Source organism: Lithobates pipiens, unplaced genomic scaffold (assembly GCF_037356315.1).
Source record: "Lithobates pipiens isolate NorthernLeopardFrog02 unplaced genomic scaffold, aLitPip1_a1.2 Scaffold_8, whole genome shotgun sequence".
NCBI lineage: Eukaryota > Metazoa > Chordata > Amphibia > Anura > Ranidae > Lithobates > Lithobates pipiens.
The window spans coordinates 609,583,772-609,600,056 of NW_027507903.1; the positions used below are offsets into that span (position 1 = coordinate 609,583,772).

The 16,285-nt window shown below is 53.1% G+C and overlaps 24 non-coding genes across 24 annotated transcripts; 10 read left to right on the forward strand and 14 right to left on the reverse strand.

Annotated features, from left to right (window-relative positions):
- Positions 1-923: 923 nt before the first annotated feature.
- TRNAI-AAU (transfer RNA isoleucine (anticodon AAU)) lies at positions 924-997 on the reverse strand. Its single transcript has one exon. It is a non-coding gene; the product is annotated as a tRNA-Ile (tRNA).
- Positions 998-1,123: 126 nt separating this feature from the next.
- Positions 1,124-1,195, forward strand: TRNAW-CCA (transfer RNA tryptophan (anticodon CCA)). The gene has a single exon. It is a non-coding gene; the product is annotated as a tRNA-Trp (tRNA).
- A 564-nt stretch (positions 1,196-1,759) lies between these two features.
- On the reverse strand, positions 1,760-1,833 carry TRNAI-AAU (transfer RNA isoleucine (anticodon AAU)). The gene has a single exon. It is a non-coding gene; the product is annotated as a tRNA-Ile (tRNA).
- A 151-nt stretch (positions 1,834-1,984) lies between these two features.
- Positions 1,985-2,056, forward strand: TRNAW-CCA (transfer RNA tryptophan (anticodon CCA)). Its single transcript has one exon. It is a non-coding gene; the product is annotated as a tRNA-Trp (tRNA).
- A 564-nt stretch (positions 2,057-2,620) lies between these two features.
- On the reverse strand, positions 2,621-2,694 carry TRNAI-AAU (transfer RNA isoleucine (anticodon AAU)). The gene has a single exon. It is a non-coding gene; the product is annotated as a tRNA-Ile (tRNA).
- A 126-nt stretch (positions 2,695-2,820) lies between these two features.
- On the forward strand, positions 2,821-2,892 carry TRNAW-CCA (transfer RNA tryptophan (anticodon CCA)). Its single transcript has one exon. It is a non-coding gene; the product is annotated as a tRNA-Trp (tRNA).
- Positions 2,893-4,292: 1,400 nt separating this feature from the next.
- Positions 4,293-4,366, reverse strand: TRNAI-AAU (transfer RNA isoleucine (anticodon AAU)). Its single transcript has one exon. It is a non-coding gene; the product is annotated as a tRNA-Ile (tRNA).
- Positions 4,367-5,128: 762 nt separating this feature from the next.
- On the reverse strand, positions 5,129-5,202 carry TRNAI-AAU (transfer RNA isoleucine (anticodon AAU)). The gene has a single exon. It is a non-coding gene; the product is annotated as a tRNA-Ile (tRNA).
- A 762-nt stretch (positions 5,203-5,964) lies between these two features.
- TRNAI-AAU (transfer RNA isoleucine (anticodon AAU)) lies at positions 5,965-6,038 on the reverse strand. The gene has a single exon. It is a non-coding gene; the product is annotated as a tRNA-Ile (tRNA).
- Positions 6,039-6,164: 126 nt separating this feature from the next.
- Positions 6,165-6,236, forward strand: TRNAW-CCA (transfer RNA tryptophan (anticodon CCA)). The gene has a single exon. It is a non-coding gene; the product is annotated as a tRNA-Trp (tRNA).
- A 564-nt stretch (positions 6,237-6,800) lies between these two features.
- TRNAI-AAU (transfer RNA isoleucine (anticodon AAU)) lies at positions 6,801-6,874 on the reverse strand. The gene has a single exon. It is a non-coding gene; the product is annotated as a tRNA-Ile (tRNA).
- A 126-nt stretch (positions 6,875-7,000) lies between these two features.
- Positions 7,001-7,072, forward strand: TRNAW-CCA (transfer RNA tryptophan (anticodon CCA)). Its single transcript has one exon. It is a non-coding gene; the product is annotated as a tRNA-Trp (tRNA).
- Positions 7,073-7,636: 564 nt separating this feature from the next.
- Positions 7,637-7,710, reverse strand: TRNAI-AAU (transfer RNA isoleucine (anticodon AAU)). The gene has a single exon. It is a non-coding gene; the product is annotated as a tRNA-Ile (tRNA).
- Positions 7,711-7,836: 126 nt separating this feature from the next.
- Positions 7,837-7,908, forward strand: TRNAW-CCA (transfer RNA tryptophan (anticodon CCA)). Its single transcript has one exon. It is a non-coding gene; the product is annotated as a tRNA-Trp (tRNA).
- A 564-nt stretch (positions 7,909-8,472) lies between these two features.
- On the reverse strand, positions 8,473-8,546 carry TRNAI-AAU (transfer RNA isoleucine (anticodon AAU)). The gene has a single exon. It is a non-coding gene; the product is annotated as a tRNA-Ile (tRNA).
- Positions 8,547-8,652: 106 nt separating this feature from the next.
- TRNAW-CCA (transfer RNA tryptophan (anticodon CCA)) lies at positions 8,653-8,724 on the forward strand. Its single transcript has one exon. It is a non-coding gene; the product is annotated as a tRNA-Trp (tRNA).
- Positions 8,725-9,288: 564 nt separating this feature from the next.
- TRNAI-AAU (transfer RNA isoleucine (anticodon AAU)) lies at positions 9,289-9,362 on the reverse strand. Its single transcript has one exon. It is a non-coding gene; the product is annotated as a tRNA-Ile (tRNA).
- A 763-nt stretch (positions 9,363-10,125) lies between these two features.
- TRNAI-AAU (transfer RNA isoleucine (anticodon AAU)) lies at positions 10,126-10,199 on the reverse strand. The gene has a single exon. It is a non-coding gene; the product is annotated as a tRNA-Ile (tRNA).
- A 742-nt stretch (positions 10,200-10,941) lies between these two features.
- Positions 10,942-11,015, reverse strand: TRNAI-AAU (transfer RNA isoleucine (anticodon AAU)). Its single transcript has one exon. It is a non-coding gene; the product is annotated as a tRNA-Ile (tRNA).
- Positions 11,016-11,121: 106 nt separating this feature from the next.
- Positions 11,122-11,193, forward strand: TRNAW-CCA (transfer RNA tryptophan (anticodon CCA)). Its single transcript has one exon. It is a non-coding gene; the product is annotated as a tRNA-Trp (tRNA).
- A 1,401-nt stretch (positions 11,194-12,594) lies between these two features.
- TRNAI-AAU (transfer RNA isoleucine (anticodon AAU)) lies at positions 12,595-12,668 on the reverse strand. The gene has a single exon. It is a non-coding gene; the product is annotated as a tRNA-Ile (tRNA).
- A 942-nt stretch (positions 12,669-13,610) lies between these two features.
- Positions 13,611-13,682, forward strand: TRNAW-CCA (transfer RNA tryptophan (anticodon CCA)). Its single transcript has one exon. It is a non-coding gene; the product is annotated as a tRNA-Trp (tRNA).
- Positions 13,683-15,083: 1,401 nt separating this feature from the next.
- Positions 15,084-15,157, reverse strand: TRNAI-AAU (transfer RNA isoleucine (anticodon AAU)). The gene has a single exon. It is a non-coding gene; the product is annotated as a tRNA-Ile (tRNA).
- A 106-nt stretch (positions 15,158-15,263) lies between these two features.
- Positions 15,264-15,335, forward strand: TRNAW-CCA (transfer RNA tryptophan (anticodon CCA)). The gene has a single exon. It is a non-coding gene; the product is annotated as a tRNA-Trp (tRNA).
- Positions 15,336-16,285: the final 950 nt, after the last annotated feature.

Here is a 16,285-nt window from a genome sequence, read left to right on the forward strand (position 1 = left end):
TCTTTGCTATCCGTTGAGTAGGTTAAAGAAAACTAGGCCAAGCGCCGACGGCCATAGGAATCCACCGCGGTTGGAATAAAAGGGCAATGGCCCGTACAGGGATCGAACCCGCGACCTTGGCGTTATTAGCACCACGCTCTAACCAACTGAGCTAACCGGCCGAAACTTGCATAGGGAGAGCCGGCCAAAGCTGGCACAGGGCTATCAGGGCAACCAGGTCAATCTGTGGGCAACCGCTGAAGAATTGACGCCGGAGTAGCCTAAAGCTTTCCAGAGCCACCACAGCTGACCTTGTGGCTCAACGGTAGCGCGTCTGACTCCAGATCAGAAGGTTGCGTGTTCAAATCACGTCGGGGTCATGTTGGTTTTCATCGTCACCCACCCAAGCCAGGCTCCTCTGGCCCCTCCGCGTTGTCCCATCATTCCATTCCGGCTCCCACCCACGCAGGCTCCCGATCACCCTCAGAAGGCTGGGTGAACAGCCAAACCCAAAGAGCATGTGCCGTAGGCCTGGAAGAAGCTCCACTCCTGGGCTCATAGCATTGGGTGGAGGGTTGCAAAGCCTCAAATTAATAAGAATCAAGCATGTAAAACCTGCAAGGGTCAGAAGGTGCTTTGCAAGGCGTTATGGGTTGTTTTTCTTTCCCGAAGAATACATGTCTTACCTCGGGTTCTAACATAAGCGTGCAGAGAGGCTCCAGGGCTTGTGGCGTCAGCTAACTTTTTGTTTTCCCACAATCTTTAGCAGATATGGTTCTGGATCTTGGAGCCTTGAGGTGTTGTGGGACATAATTAAGCTGGGACATAATTAAGCTGCGCCACTAGCGAAATAGGCATCTTTGCTATCCGTTGAGTAGGTTAAAGAAAACTAGGCCAAGCGCCGACGGCCATATGAATCCACCGCGGTTGGAATAAAAGGGCAATGGCCCGTACGGGGATCGAACCCGCGACCTTGGCGTTATTAGCACCACGCTCTAACCAACTGAGCTAACCGGCCGAAACTTGCATAGGGAGAGCCGGCCAAAGCTGGCACAGGGCTATCAGGGCAACCAGGTCAATCTGTGGGCAACCGCTGAAGAATTGACGCCGGAGTAGCCTAAAGCTTTCCAGAGCCACCACAGCTGACCTCGTGGCGCAACGGTAGCGCGTCTGACTCCAGATCAGAAGGTTGCGTGTTCAAATCACGTCGGGGTCATGTTGGTTTTCATCGTCACCCACCCAAGCCAGGCTCCTCTGGCCCCTCCGCGTTGTCCCATCATTCCATTCCGGCTCCCACCCACGCAGGCTCCCGATCACCCTCAGAAGGCTGGGTGAACAGCCAAACCCAAAGAGCATGTGCCGTAGGCCTGGAAGAAGCTCCACTCCTGGGCTCATAGCATTGGGTGGAGGGTTGCAAAGCCTCAAATTAATAAGAATCAAGCATGTAAAACCTGCAAGGGTCAGAAGGTGCTTTGCAAGGCGTTATGGGTTGTTTTTCTTTCCCGAAGAATACATGTCTTACCTCGGGTTCTAACATAAGCGTGCAGAGAGGCTCCAGGGCTTGTGGCGTCAGCTAACTTTTTGTTTTCCCACAATCTTTAGTAGATATGGTTCTGGATCTTGGAGCCTTGAGGTGTTGTGGGACATAATTAAGCTGGGACATAATTAAGCTGCGCCACTAGCGAAATAGGCATCTTTGCTATCCGTTGAGTAGGTTAAAGAAAACTAGGCCAAGCGCCGACGGCCATAGGAATCCACCGCGGTTGGAATAAAAGGGCAATGGCCCGTACGGGGATCGAACCCGCGACCTTGGCGTTATTAGCACCACGCTCTAACCAACTGAGCTAACCGGCCAAAACTTGCATAGGGAGAGCCGGCCAAAGCTGGCACAGGGAGAGCCGGCCAAAGCTGGCACAGGGCTATCAGGGCAACCAGGTCAATCTGTGGGCAACCGCTGAAGAATTGACACCGGAGTAGCCTAAAGCTTTCCAGAGCCACCACAGCTGACCTCGTGGCGCAACGGTAGCGCGTCTGACTCCAGATCAGAAGGTTGCGTGTTCAAATCACGTCGGGGTCATGTTGGTTTTCATCGTCACCCACCCAAGCCAGGCTCCTCTGGCCCCTCCGCGTTGTCCCATCATTCCATTCCGGCTCCCACCCACGCAGGCTCCCGATCACCCTCAGAAGGCTGGGTGAACAGCCAAACCCAAAGAGCATGTGCCGTAGGCCTGGAAGAAGCTCCACTCCTGGGCTCATAGCATTGGGTGGAGGGTTGCAAAGCCTCAAATTAATAAGAATCAAGCATGTAAAACCTGCAAGGGTCAGAAGGTGCTTTGCAAGGCGTTATGGGTTGTTTTTCTTTCCCGAAGAATACATGTCTTACCTCGGGTTCTAACATAAGCGTGCAGAGAGGCTCCAGGGCTTGTGGCGTCAGCTAACTTTTTGTTTTCCCACAATCTTTAGCAGATATGGTTCTGGATCTTGGAGCCTTGAGGTGTTGTGGGACATAATTAAGCTGGGACATAATTAAGCTGCGCCACTAGCGAAATAGGCATCTTTGCTATCCGTTGAGTAGGTTAAAGAAAACTAGGCCAAGCGCCGACGGCCATAGGAATCCACCGCGGTTGGAATAAAAGGGCAATGGCCCGTACGGGGATCGAACCCGCGACCTTGGCGTTATTAGCACCACGCTCTAACCAACTGAGCTAACCGGCCGAAACTTGCATAGGGAGAGCCGGCCAAAGCTGGCACAGGGCTATCAGGGCAACCAGGTCAATCTGTGGGCAACCGCTGAAGAATTGACGCCGGAGTAGCCTAAAGCTTTCCAGAGGCATCACAGCTGACCTCGTGGCGCAACGGTAGCGCGTCTGACTCCAGATCAGAAGGTTGCGTGTTCAAATCACGTCGGGGTCATGTTGGTTATCATCGTCACCCACCCAAGCCAGGCTCCTCTGGCCCCTCCGCGTTGTCCCATCATTCCATTCCGGCTCCCACCCACGCAGGCTCCCGATCACCCTCAGAAGGCTGGGTGAACAGCCAAACCCAAAGAGCATGTGCCGTAGGCCTGGAAGAAGCTCCACTCCTGGGCTCATAGCATTGGGTGGAGGGTTGCAAAGCCTCAAATTAATAAGAATCAAGCATGTAAAACCTGCAAGGGTCAGAAGGTGCTTTGCAAGGCATTATGGGTTGTTTTTCTTTCCCGAAGAATACATGTCTTACCTCGGGTTCTAACATAAGCGTGCAGAGAGGCTCCAGGGCTTGTGGCGTCAGCTAACTTTTTGTTTTCCCACAATCTTTAGCAGATATGGTTCTGGATCTTGGAGCCTTGAGGTGTTGTGGGACATGATTAAGCTGGGACATAATTAAGCTGCGCCACTAGCGAAATAGGCATCTTTGCTATCCGTTGAGTAGGTTAAAGAAAACTAGGCCAAGCGCCGACGGCCATAGGAATCCACCGCGGTTGGAATAAAAGGGCAATGGCCCGTACGGGGATCGAACCCCAGACCTTGGCGTTATTAGCACACCGCTCTAACCAACTGAGCTAACCGGCCGAAACTTGCATAGGGAGAGCTGGCCAAAGCTGGCACAGGGCTATCAGGGCAACCAGGTCAATCTGTGGGCAACCGCTGAAGAATTGACGCTGGAGTAGCCTAAAGCTTTCCAGAGCCACCACAGCTGACCTCGTGGCGCAACGGTAGCGCGTCTGACTCCAGATCAGAAGGTTGCGTGTTCAAATTACGTCGGGGTCATGTTGGTTTTCATCGTCACCCACCCAAGCCAGGCTCCTCTGGCCCCTCCGCGTTGTCCCATCATTCCATTCCGGCTCCCACCCACGCAGGCTCCCGATCACCCTCAGAAGGCTGGGTGAACAGCCAAACCCAAAGAGCATGTGCCGTAGGCCTGGAAGAAGCTCCACTCCTGGGCTCATAGCATTGGGTGGAGGGTTGCAAAGCCTCAAATTAATAAGAATCAAGCATGTAAAACCTGCAAGGGTCAGAAGGTGCTTTGCAAGGCGTTATGGGTTGTTTTTCTTTCCCGAAGAATACATGTCTTACCTCGGGTTCTAACATAAGCGTGCAGAGAGGCTCCAGGGCTTGTGGCGTCAGCTAACTTTTTGTTTTCCCACAATCTTTAGCAGATATGGTTCTGGATCTTGGAGCCTTGAGGTGTTGTGGGACATAATTAAGCTGGGACATAATTAAGCTGCGCCACTAGCGAAATAGGCATCTTTGCTATCCGTTGAGTAGGTTAAAGAAAACTAGGCCAAGCGCCGACGGCCATAGGAATCCACCGCGGTTGGAATAAAAGGGCAATGGCCCGTACGGGGATCGAACCCGCGACCTTGGCGTTATTAGCACCACGCTCTAACCAACTGAGCTAACCGGCCGAAACTTGCATAGGGAGAGCCGGCCAAAGCTGGCACAGGGCTATCAGGGCAACCAGGTCAATCTGTGGGCAACCGCTGAAGAATTGACGCCGGAGTAGCCTAAAGCTTTCCAGAGCCACCACAGCTGACCTCGTGGCTCAACGGTAGCGCGTCTGACTCCAGATCAGAAGGTTGCGTGTTCAAATCACGTCGGGGTCATGTTGGTTTTCATCGTCACCCACCCAAGCCAGGCTCCTCTGGCCCCTCCGCGTTGTCCCATCATTCCATTCCGGCTCCCACCCACGCAGGCTCCCGATCACCCTCAGAAGGCTGGGTGAACAGCCAAACCCAAAGAGCATGTGCCGTAGGCCTGGAAGAAGCTCCACTCCTGGGCTCATAGCATTGGGTGGAGGGTTGCAAAGCCTCAAATTAATAAGAATCAAGCATGTAAAACCTGCAAGGGTCAGAAGGTGCTTTGCAAGGCGTTATGGGTTGTTTTTCTTTCCCGAAGAATACATGTCTTACCTTGGGTTCTAACATAAGCGTGCAGAGAGGCTCCAGGGCTTGTGGCGTCAGCTAACTTTTTGTTTTCCCACAATCTTTAGCAGATATGGTTCTGGATCTTGGAGCCTTGAGGTGTTGTGGGACATAATTAAGCTGGGACATAATTAAGCTGCGCCACTAGCGAAATAGGCATCTTTGCTATCCGTTGAGTAGGTTAAAGAAAACTAGGCCAAGCGCCGACGGCCATATGAATCCACCGCGGTTGGAATAAAAGGGCAATGGCCCGTACGGGGATCGAACCCGCGACCTTGGCGTTATTAGCACCACGCTCTAACCAACTGAGCTAACCGGCCGAAACTTGCATAGGGAGAGCCGGCCAAAGCTGGCACAGGGCTATCAGGGCAACCAGGTCAATCTGTGGGCAACCGCTGAAGAATTGACGCCGGAGTAGCCTAAAGCATTCCATAGCCACCCAAGCTGACCTCGTGGCGCAACGCTAGCGCGTCTGACTCCAGATCAGAAGGTTGCGTGTTCAAATCACTTCGGGGTCATGTTGGTTTTCATCGTCACCCACCCAAGCCAGGCTCCTCTGGCCCCTCCGCGTTGTCCCATCATTCCATTCCGGCTCCCACCCACGCAGGCTCCCGATCACCCTCAGAAGGCTGGGTGAACAGCCAAACCCAAAGAGCATGTGCCGTAGGCCTGGAAGAAGCTCCACTCCTGGGCTCATAGCATTGGGTGGAGGGTTGCAAAGCCTCAAATTAATAAGAATCAAGCATGTAAAACCTGCAAGGGTCAGAAGGTGCTTTGCAAGGCGTTATGGGTTGTTTTTCTTTCCCGAAGAATACATGTCTTACCTCGGGTTCTAACATAAGCGTGCAGAGAGGCTCCAGGGCTTGTGGCGTCAGCTAACTTTTTGTTTTCCCACAATCTTTAGCAGATATGGTTCTGGATCTTGGAGCCTTGAGGTGTTGTGGGACATAATTAAGCTGGGACATAATTAAGCTGCGCCACTAGCGAAATAGGCATCTTTGCTATCCGTTGAGTAGGTTAAAGAAAACTAGGCCAAGCGCCGACGGCCATAGGAATCCACCGCGGTTTGAATAAAAGGGCAATGGCCCGTACGGGGATCGAACCCGCGACCTTGGCGTTATTAGCACCACGCTCTAACCAACTGAGCTAACCGGCCGAAACTTGCATAGGGAGAGCCGGCCAAAGCTGGCACAGGGCTATCAGGGCAACCAGGTCAATCTGTGGGCAACCGCTGAAGAATTGACGCCGGAGTAGCCTAAAGCTTTCCAGAGCCACCACAGCTGACCTCGTGGTGCAACGGTAGCACGTCTGACTCCAGATCAGAAGGTTGCGTGTTCAAATCACGTCGGGGTCATGTTGGTTTTCTTCGTCACCCACCCAAGCCAGGCTCCTCTGGCCCCTCCGCGTTGTCCCATCATTCCATTCCTGCTCCCACCCACGCAGGCTCCCGATCACCCTCAGAAGGCTGGGTGAACAGCCAAACCCAAAGAGCATGTGCCGTAGGCCTGGAAGAAGCTCCACTCCTGGGCTCATAGCATTGGGTGGAGGGTTGCAAAGCCTCAAATTAATAAGAATCAAGCATGTAAAACCTGCAAGGGTCAGAAGGTGCTTTGCAAGGCGTTATGGGTTGTTTTTCTTTCCCGAAGAATACATGTCTTACCTCGGGTTCTAACATAAGCGTGCAGAGAGGCTCCAGGGCTTGTGGCGTCAGCTAACTTTTTGTTTTCCCACAATCTTTAGCAGATATGGTTCTGGATCTTGGAGCCTTGAGTTGTTGTGGGACATAATTAAGCTGGGACATAATTAAGCTGCGCCACTAGCGAAATAGGCATCTTTGCTATCCGTTGAGTAGGTTAAAGAAAACTAGGCCAAGCGCCGACGGCCATAGGAATCCACCGCGGTTGGAATAAAAGGGCAATGGCCCGTACGGGGATCGAACCCGCGACCTTGGCGTTATTAGCACCACGCTCTAACCAACTGAGCTAACCGGCCGAAACTTGCATAGGGTGAGCCGGCCAAAGCTGGCACAGGGCTATCAGGGCAACCAGGTCAATCTGTGGGCAACCGCTGAAGAATTGACGCCGGAGTAGCCTAAAGCTTTCCAGAGCCACCACAGCTGACCTCGTGGCGCAACGGTAGCGCGTCTGACTCCAGATCAGAAGGTTGCGTGTTCAAATCACGTCGGGGTCATGTTGGTTTTCATCGTCACCCACCCAAGCCAGGCTCCTCTGGCCCCTCCGCGTTGTCCCATCATTCCATTCCGGCTCCCACCCACGCAGGCTCCCGATCACCCTCAGAAGGCTGGGTGAACAGCCAAACCCAAAGAGCATGTGCCGTAGGCCTGGAAGAAGCTCCACTCCTGGGCTCATAGCATTGGGTGGAGGGTTGCAAAGCCTCAAATTAATAAGAATCAAGCATGTAAAACCTGCAAGGGTCAGAAGGTGCTTTGCAAGGCGTTATGGGTTGTTTTTCTTTCCCGAAGAATACATGTCTTACCTCGGGTTCTAACATAAGCGTGCAGAGAGGCTCCAGGGCTTGTGGCGTCAGCTAACTTTTTGTTTTCCCACAATCTTTAGCAGATATGGTTCTGGATCTTGGAGCCTTGAGGTGTTGTGGGACATAATTAAGCTGGGACATAATTAAGCTGCGCCACTAGCGAAATAGGCATCTTTGCTATCCGTTGAGTAGGTTAAAGAAAACTAGGCCAAGCGCCGACGGCCATAGGAATCCACCGCGGTTGGAATAAAAGGGCAATGGCCCGTACGGGGATCGAACCCGCGACCTTGGCGTTATTAGCACCACGCTCTAACCAACTGAGCTAACCGGCCGAAACTTGCATAGGGTGAGCCGGCCAAAGCTGGCACAGGGCTATCAGGGCAACCAGGTCAATCTGTGGGCAACCGCTGAAGAATTGACGCCGGAGTAGCCTAAAGCTTTCCAGGGCCACCACAGCTGACCTTGTGGCGCAACGGTAGCGCGTCTGACTCCAGATCAGAAGGTTGCGTGTTCAAATCACGTCGGGGTCATGTTGGTTTTCATCGTCACCCACCCAAGCCAGGCTCCTCTGGCCCCTCCGCGTTGTCCCATCATTCCATTCCGGCTCCCACCCACGCAGGCTCCCGATCACCCTCAGAAGGCTGGGTGAACAGCCAAACCCAAAGAGCATGTGCCGTAGGCCTGGAAGAAGCTCCACTCCTGGGCTCATAGCATTGGGTGGAGGGTTGCAAAGCCTCAAATTAATAAGAATCAAGCATGTAAAACCTGCAAGGGTCAGAAGGTGCTTTGCAAGGCGTTATGGGTTGTTTTTCTTTCCCGAAGAATACATGTCTTACCTCGGGTTCTAACATAAGCGTGCAGAGAGGCTCCAGGGCTTGTGGCGTCAGCTAACTTTTTGTTTTCCCACAATCTTTAGCAGATATGGTTCTGGATCTTGGAGCCTTGAGGTGTTGTGGGACATAATTAAGCTGGGACATAATTAAGCTGCGCCACTAGCGAAATAGGCATCTTTGCTATCCGTTGAGTAGGTTAGAGAAAACTAGGCCAAGCGCCGACGGCCATAGGAATCCACCGCGGTTGGAATAAAAGGGCAATGGCCCGTACGGGGATCGAACCCGCGACCTTGGCGTTATTAGCACCACGCTCTAACCAACTGAGCTAACCGGCCGAAACTTGCATAGGGAGAGCCGGCCAAAGCTGGCACAGGGCTATCAGGGCAACCAGGTCAATCTGTGGGCAACCGCTGAAGAATTGACACTGGAGCCACCACAGCTGACCTCGTGGCGCAACGGTAGCGCGTCTGACTCCAGATCAGAAGGTTGCGTGTTCAAATCACGTCGGGGTCATGTTGGTTTTCATCGTCACCCACCCAAGCCAGGCTCCTCTGGCCCCTCCGCGTTGTCCCATCATTCCATTCCGGCTCCCACCCACGCAGGCTCCCGATCACCCTCAGAAGGCTGGGTGAACAGCCAAACCCAAAGAGCATGTGCCGTAGGCCTGGAAGAAGCTCCACTCCTGGGCTCATAGCATTGGGTGGAGGGTTGCAAAGCCTCAAATTAATAAGAATCAAGCATGTAAAACCTGCAAGGGTCAGAAGGTGCTTTGCAAGGCGTTATGGGTTGTTTTTCTTTCCCGAAGAATACATGTCTTACCTCGGGTTCTAACATAAGCGTGCAGAGAGGCTGCAGGGCTTGTGGCGTCAGCTAACTTTTTGTTTTCCCACAATCTTTAGCAGATATGGTTCTGGATCTTGGAGCCTTGAGGTGTTGTGGGACATAATTAAGCTGGGACATAATTAAGCTGCGCCACTAGCGAAATAGGCATCTTTGCTATCCGTTGAGTAGGTTAAAGAAAACTAGGCCAAGCGCCGACGGCCATAGGAATCCACCGCGGTTGGAATAAAAGGGCAATGGCCCGTACGGGGATCGAACCCGCGACCTTGGCGTTATTAGCACCACGCTCTAACCAACTGAGCTAACCGGCCGAAACTTGCATAGAGAGAGCCGGCCAAAGCTGGCACAGGGCTATCAGGGCAACCAGGTCAATCTGTGGGCAACCGCTGAAGAATTGACGCCGGAGTAGCCTAAAGCTTTCCAGAACTACCACAGCTGACCTCGTGGTGCAACGGTAGCGCGTCTGACTCCAGATCAGAAGGTTGCGTGTTCAAATCACATCGGGGTCATGTTGGTTTTCATCGTCACCCACCCAAGCCAGGCTCCTCTGGCCCCTCCGCGTTGTCCCATCATTCCATTCCGGCTCCCACCCACGCAGGCTCCCGATCACCCTCAGAAGGCTGGGTGAACAGCCAAACCCAAAGAGCATGTGCCGTAGGCCTGGAAGAAGCTCCACTCCTGGGCTCATAGCATTGGGTGGAGGGTTGCAAAGCCTCAAATTAATAAGAATCAAGCATGTAAAACCTGCAAGGGTCAGAAGGTGCTTTGCAAGGCGTTATGGGTTGTTTTTCTTTCCCGAAGAATACATGTCTTACCTCGGGTTCTAACATAAGCGTGCAGAGAGGCTCCAGGCGCTTGTGGCGTCAGCTAACTTTTTGTTTTCCCACAATCTTTAGCAGATATGGTTCTGGATCTTGGAGCCTTGAGGTGTTGTGGGACATAATTAAGCTGGGACATAATTAAGCTGCGCCACTAGCGAAATAGGCATCTTTGCTATCCGTTGAGTAGGTTAAAGAAAACTAGGCCAAGCGCCGACGGCCATAGGAATCCACCGCGGTTGGAATAAAAGGGCAATGGCCCGTACGGGGATCGAACCCGCGACCTTGGCGTTATTAGCACCACGCTCTAACCAACTGAGCTAACCGGCCGAAACTTGCATAGGGAGAGCCGGCCAAAGCTGGCACAGGGCTATCAGGGCAACCAGGTCAATCTGTGGGCAACCGCTGAAGAATTGACACCGGAGCCACCACAGCTGACCTCGTGGCGCAACGGTAGCGCGTCTGACTCCAGATCAGAAGGTTGCGTGTTCAAATCACATCGGGGTCATGTTGGTTTTCATCGTCACCCACCCAAGCCAGGCTCCTCTGGCCCCTCCGCGTTGTCCCATCATTCCATTCCGGCTCCCACCCACGCAGGCTCCCGATCACCCTCAGAAGGCTGGGTGAACAGCCAAACCCAAAGAGCATGTGCCGTAGGCCTGGAAGAAGCTCCACTCCTGGGCTCATAGCATTGGGTGGAGGGTTGCAAAGCCCCAAATTAATAAGAATCAAGCATGTAAAACCTGCAAGGGTCAGAAGGTGCTTTGCAAGGCGTTATGGGTTGTTTTTCTTTCCCGAAGAATACATGTCTTACCTCGGGTTCTAACATAAGCGTGCAGAGAGGCTCCAGGGCTTGTGGCGTCAGCTAACTTTTTGTTTTCCCACAATCTTTAGCAGATATGGTTCTGGATCTTGGAGCCTTGAGGTGTTGTGGGACATAATTAAGCTGGGACATAATTAAGCTGCGCCACTAGCGAAATAGGCATCTTTGCTATCCGTTGAGTAGGTTAGAGAAAACTAGGCCAAGTGCCGACGGCCATAGGAATCCACCGCGGTTGGAATAAAAGGGCAATGGCCCGTACGGGGATCGAACCCGCGACCTTGGCGTTATTAGCACCACGCTCTAACCAACTGAGCTAACCGGCCGAAACTTGCATAGGGAGAGCCGGCCAAAGCTGGCACAGGGCTATCAGGGCAACCAGGTCAATCTGTGGGCAACCGCTGAAGAATTGACACCGGAGCCACCACAGCTGACCTCGTGGCGCAACGGTAGCGCGTCTGACTCCAGATCAGAAGGTTGCGTGTTCAAATCACGTCGGGGTCATGTTGGTTTTCATCGTCACCCACCCAAGCCAGGCTCCTCTGGCCCCCTCCGCGTTGTCCCATCATTCCATTCCGGCTCCCACCCACGCAGGCTCCCAATCACCCTCAGAAGGCTGGGTGAACAGCCAAACCCAAAGAGCATGTGCCGTAGGCCTGGAAGAAGCTCCACTCCTGGGCTCATAGCATTGGGTGGAGGGTTGCAAAGCCTCAAATTAATAAGAATCAAGCATGTAAAACCTGCAAGGGTCAGAAGGTGCTTTGCAAGGCGTTATGGGTTGTTTTTCTTTCCCGAAGAATACATGTCTTACCTCGGGTTCTAACATAAGCGTGCAGAGAGGCTCCAGGGCTTGTGGCGTCAGCTAACTTTTTGTTTTCCCACAATCTTTAGCAGATATGGTTCTGGATCTTGGAGCCTTGAGGTGTTGTGGGACATAATTAAGCTGGGACATAATTAAGCTGCGCCACTAGCGAAATAGGCATCTTTGCTATCCGTTGAGTAGGTTAGAGAAAACTAGGCCAAGCGCCGACGGCCATAGGAATCCACCGCGGTTGGAATAAAAGGGCAATGGCCTGTACGGGGATCGAACCCGCGACCTTGGCGTTATTAGCACCACGCTCTAACCAACTGAGCTAACTGGCCGAAACTTGCATAGGGAGAGCCGGCCAAAGCTGGCACAGGGCTATCAGGGCAACCAGGTCAATCTGTGGGCAACCGCTGAAGAATTGACGCCGGAGTAGCCTAAAGCTTTCCAGAGCCACCACAGCTGACCTCGTGGCGCAACGGTAGCACGTCTGACTCCAGATCAGAAGGTTGCGTGTTCAAATCATGTCGGGGTCATGTTGGTTTTCATCGTCACCCACCCAAGCCAGGCTCCTCTGGCCCCTCCGCGTTGTCCCATCATTCCATTCCGGCTCCCACCCACGCAGGCTCCCAATCACCCTCAGAAGGCTGGGTGAACAGCCAAACCCAAAGAGCATGTGCCGTAGGCCTGGAAGAAGCTCCACTCCTGGGCTCATAGCATTGGGTGGAGGGTTGCAAAGCCTCAAATTAATAAGAATCAAGCATGTAAAACCTGCAAGGGTCAGAAGGTGCTTTGCAAGGCGTTATGGGTTGTTTTTCTTTCCCGAAGAATACATGTCTTACCTCGGGTTCTAACATAAGCGTGCAGAGAGGCTCCAGGGCTTGTGGCGTCAGCTAACTTTTTGTTTTCCCACAATCTTTAGCAGATATGGTTCTGGATCTTGGAGCCTTGAGGTGTTGTGGGACATAATTAAGCTGGGACATAATTAAGCTGCGCCACTAGCGAAATAGGCATCTTTGCTATCCGTTGAGTAGGTTAGAGAAAACTAGGCCAAGCGCCGACGGCCATAGGAATCCACCGCGGTTGGAATAAAAGGGCAATGGCCCGTACGGGGATCGAACCCGCGACCTTGGCGTTATTAGCACCACGCTCTAACCAACTGAGCTAACCGGCCGAAACTTGCATAGGGTGAGCCGGCCAAAGCTGGCATAGGGCTATCAGGGCAACCAGGTCAATCTGTGGGCAACCGCTGAAGAATTGACGCCGGAGTAGCCTAAAGCTTTCCAGAGCCATCACAGCTGACCTTGTGGCGCAACGATAGCGCGTCTGACTCCAGATCAGAAGGTTGCGTGTTCAAATCACGTCGGGGTCATGTTGGTTTTCATCGTCACCCACCCAAGCCAGGCTCCTCTGGCCCCTCCGCGTTGTCCCATCATTCCATTCCGGCTCCCACCCACGCAGGCTCCCGATCACCCTCAGAAGGCTGGGTGAACAGCCAAACCCAAAGAGCATGTGCCGTAGGCCTGGAAGAAGCTCCACTCCTGGGCTCATAGCATTGGGTGGAGGGTTGCAAAGCCTCAAATTAATAAGAATCAAGCATGTAAAACCTGCAAGGGTCAGAAGGTGCTTTGCAAGGCGTTATGGGTTGTTTTTCTTTCCCGAAGAATACATGTCTTACCTCGGGTTCTAACATAAGCGTGCAGAGAGGCTCCAGGGCTTGTGGCGTCAGCTAACTTTTTGTTTTCCCACAATCTTTAGCAGATATGGTTCTGGATCTTGGAGCCTTGAGGTGTTGTGGGACATAATTAAGCTGGGACATAATTAAGCTGCGCCACTAGCGAAATAGGCATCTTTGCTATCCGTTGAGTAGGTTAGAGAAAACTAGGCCAAGCGCCGACGGCCATAGGAATCCACCGCGGTTGGAATAAAAGGGCAATAGCCCGTACGGGGATCGAACCCGCGACCTTGGCGTTATTAGCACCACGCTCTAACCAACTGAGCTAACCGGCCGAAACTTGCATAGGGAGAGCCGGCCAAAGCTGGCACAGGGCTATCAGGGCAACCAGGTCAATCTGTGGGCAACCGCTGAAGAATTGACACCGGAGCCACCACAGCTGACCTCGTGGCGCAACGGTAGCGCGTCTGACTCCAGATCAGAAGGTTGCGTGTTCAAATCACGTCGGGGTCATGTTGGTTTTCATCGTCACCCACCCAAGCCAGGCTCCTCTGGCCCCTCCGCGTTGTCCCATCATTCCATTCCGGCTCCCACCCACGCAGGCTCCCGATCACCCTCAGAAGGCTGGGTGAACAGCCAAACCCAAAGAGCATGTGCCGTAGGCCTGGAAGAAGCTCCACTCCTGGGCTCATAGCATTGGGTGGAGGGTTGCAAAGCCTCAAATTAATAAGAATCAAGCATGTAAAACCTGCAAGGGTCAGAAGGTGCTTTGCAAGGCGTTATGGGTTGTTTTTCTTTCCCGAAGAATACATGTCTTACCTCGGGTTCTAACATAAGCGTGCAGAGAGGCTCCAGGGCTTGTGGCGTCAGCTAACTTTTTGTTTTCCCACAATCTTTAGCAGATATGGTTCTGGATCTTGGAGCCTTGAGGTGTTGTGGGACATAATTAAGCTGGGACATAATTAAGCTGCGCCACTAGCGAAATAGGCATCTTTGCTATCCGTTGAGTAGGTTAGAGAAAACTAGGCCAAGCGCCGACGGCCATAGGAATCCACCGCGGTTGGAATAAAAGGGCAATGGCCCGTACGGGGATCGAACCCGCGACCTTGGCGTTATTAGCACCACACTCTAACCAACTGAGCTAACCGGCCGAAACTTGCATAGGGAGAGCCGGCCAAAGCTGGCACAGGGCTATCAGGGCAACCAGGTCAATCTGTGGGCAACCGCTGAAGAATTGACGCCGGAGTAGCCTAAAGCTTTCCAGAGCCACCACAGCTGACCTCGTGGCGCAACGGTAGCACGTCTGACTCCAGATCAGAAGGTTGCGTGTTCAAATCATGTCGGGGTCATGTTGGTTTTCATCGTCACCCACCCAAGCCAGGCTCCTCTGGCCCCTCCGCGTTGTCCCATCATTCCATTCCGGCTCCCACCCACGCAGGCTCCCGATCACCCTCAGAAGGCTGGGTGAACAGCCAAACCCAAAGAGCATGTGCCGTAGGCCTGGAAGAAGCTCCACTCCTGGGCTCATAGCATTGGGTGGAGGGTTGCAAAGCCTCAAATTAATAAGAATCAAGCATGTAAAACCTGCAAGGGTCAGAAGGTGCTTTGCAAGGCGTTATGGGTTGTTTTTCTTTCCCGAAGAATACATGTCTTACCTCGGGTTCTAACATAAGCGTGCAGAGAGGCTCCAGGCGCTTGTGGCGTCAGCTAACTTTTTGTTTTCCCACAATCTTTAGCAGATATGGTTCTGGATCTTGGAGCCTTGAGGTGTTGTGGGACATAATTAAGCTGGGACATAATTAAGCTGCGCCACTAGCGAAATAGGCATCTTTGCTATCCGTTGAGTAGGTTAAAGAAAACTAGGCCAAGCGCCGACGGCCATAGGAATCCACCGCGGTTGGAATAAAAGGGCAATGGCCCGTACGGGGATCGAACCCGCGACCTTGGCGTTATTAGCACCACGCTCTAACCAACTGAGCTAACCGGCCGAAACTTGCATAGGGAGAGCCGGCCAAAGCTGGCACAGGGCTATCAGGGCAACCAGGTCAATCTGTGGGCAACCGCTGAAGAATTGACACCGGAGCCACCACAGCTGACCTCGTGGCGCAACGGTAGCGCGTCTGACTCCAGATCAGAAGGTTGTGTGTTCAAATCACGTCGGGGTCATGTTGGTTTTCATCGTCACCCACCCAAGCCAGGCTCCTCTGGCCCCTCCGCGTTGTCCCATCATTCCATTCCGGCTCCCACCCACGCAGGCTCCCGATCACCCTCAGAAGGCTGGGTGAACAGCCAAACCCAAAGAGCATGTGCCGTAGGCCTGGAAGAAGCTCCACTCCTGGGCTCATAGCATTGGGTGGAGGGTTGCAAAGCCTCAAATTAATAAGAATCAAGCATGTAAAACCTGCAAGGGTCAGAAGGTGCTTTGCAAGGCGTTATGGGTTGTTTTTCTTTCCCGAAGAATACATGTCTTACCTCGGGTTCTAACATAAGCGTGCAGAGAGGCTCCAGGGCTTGTGGCGTCAGCTAACTTTTTGTTTTCCCACAATCTTTAGCAGATATGGTTCTGGATCTTGGAGCCTTGAGGTGTTGTGGGACATAATTAAGCTGGGGCATAATTAAGCTGCGCCACTAGCGAAATAGGCATCTTTGCTATCCGTTGAGTAGGTTAAAGAAAACTAGGCCAAGCGCCGACGGCCATAGGAATCCACCGCGGTTGGAATAAAAGGGCAATGGCCCGTACCGGGATCGAACCCGCGACCTTGGCGTTATTAGCACCACGCTCTAACCAACTGAGCTAACCGGCCGAAACTTGCATAGGGAGAGCCGGCCAAAGCTGGCACAGGGCTATCAGGGCAACCAGGTCAATCTGTGGGCAACCGCTGAAGAATTGACGCCGGAGTAGCCTAAAGCTTTCCAGAGCCACCACAGCTGACCTCGTGGCGCAATGGTAGCGCGTCTGACTCCAGATCAGTAGGTTGCGTGTTCAAATCACGTCGGGGTCATGTTGGTTTTCATCGTCACCCACCCAAGCCAGGCTCCTCTGGCCCCTCCGCGTTGTCCCATCATTCCATTCCGGCTCCCACCCACGCAGGCTCCCGATCACCCTCAGAAGGCTG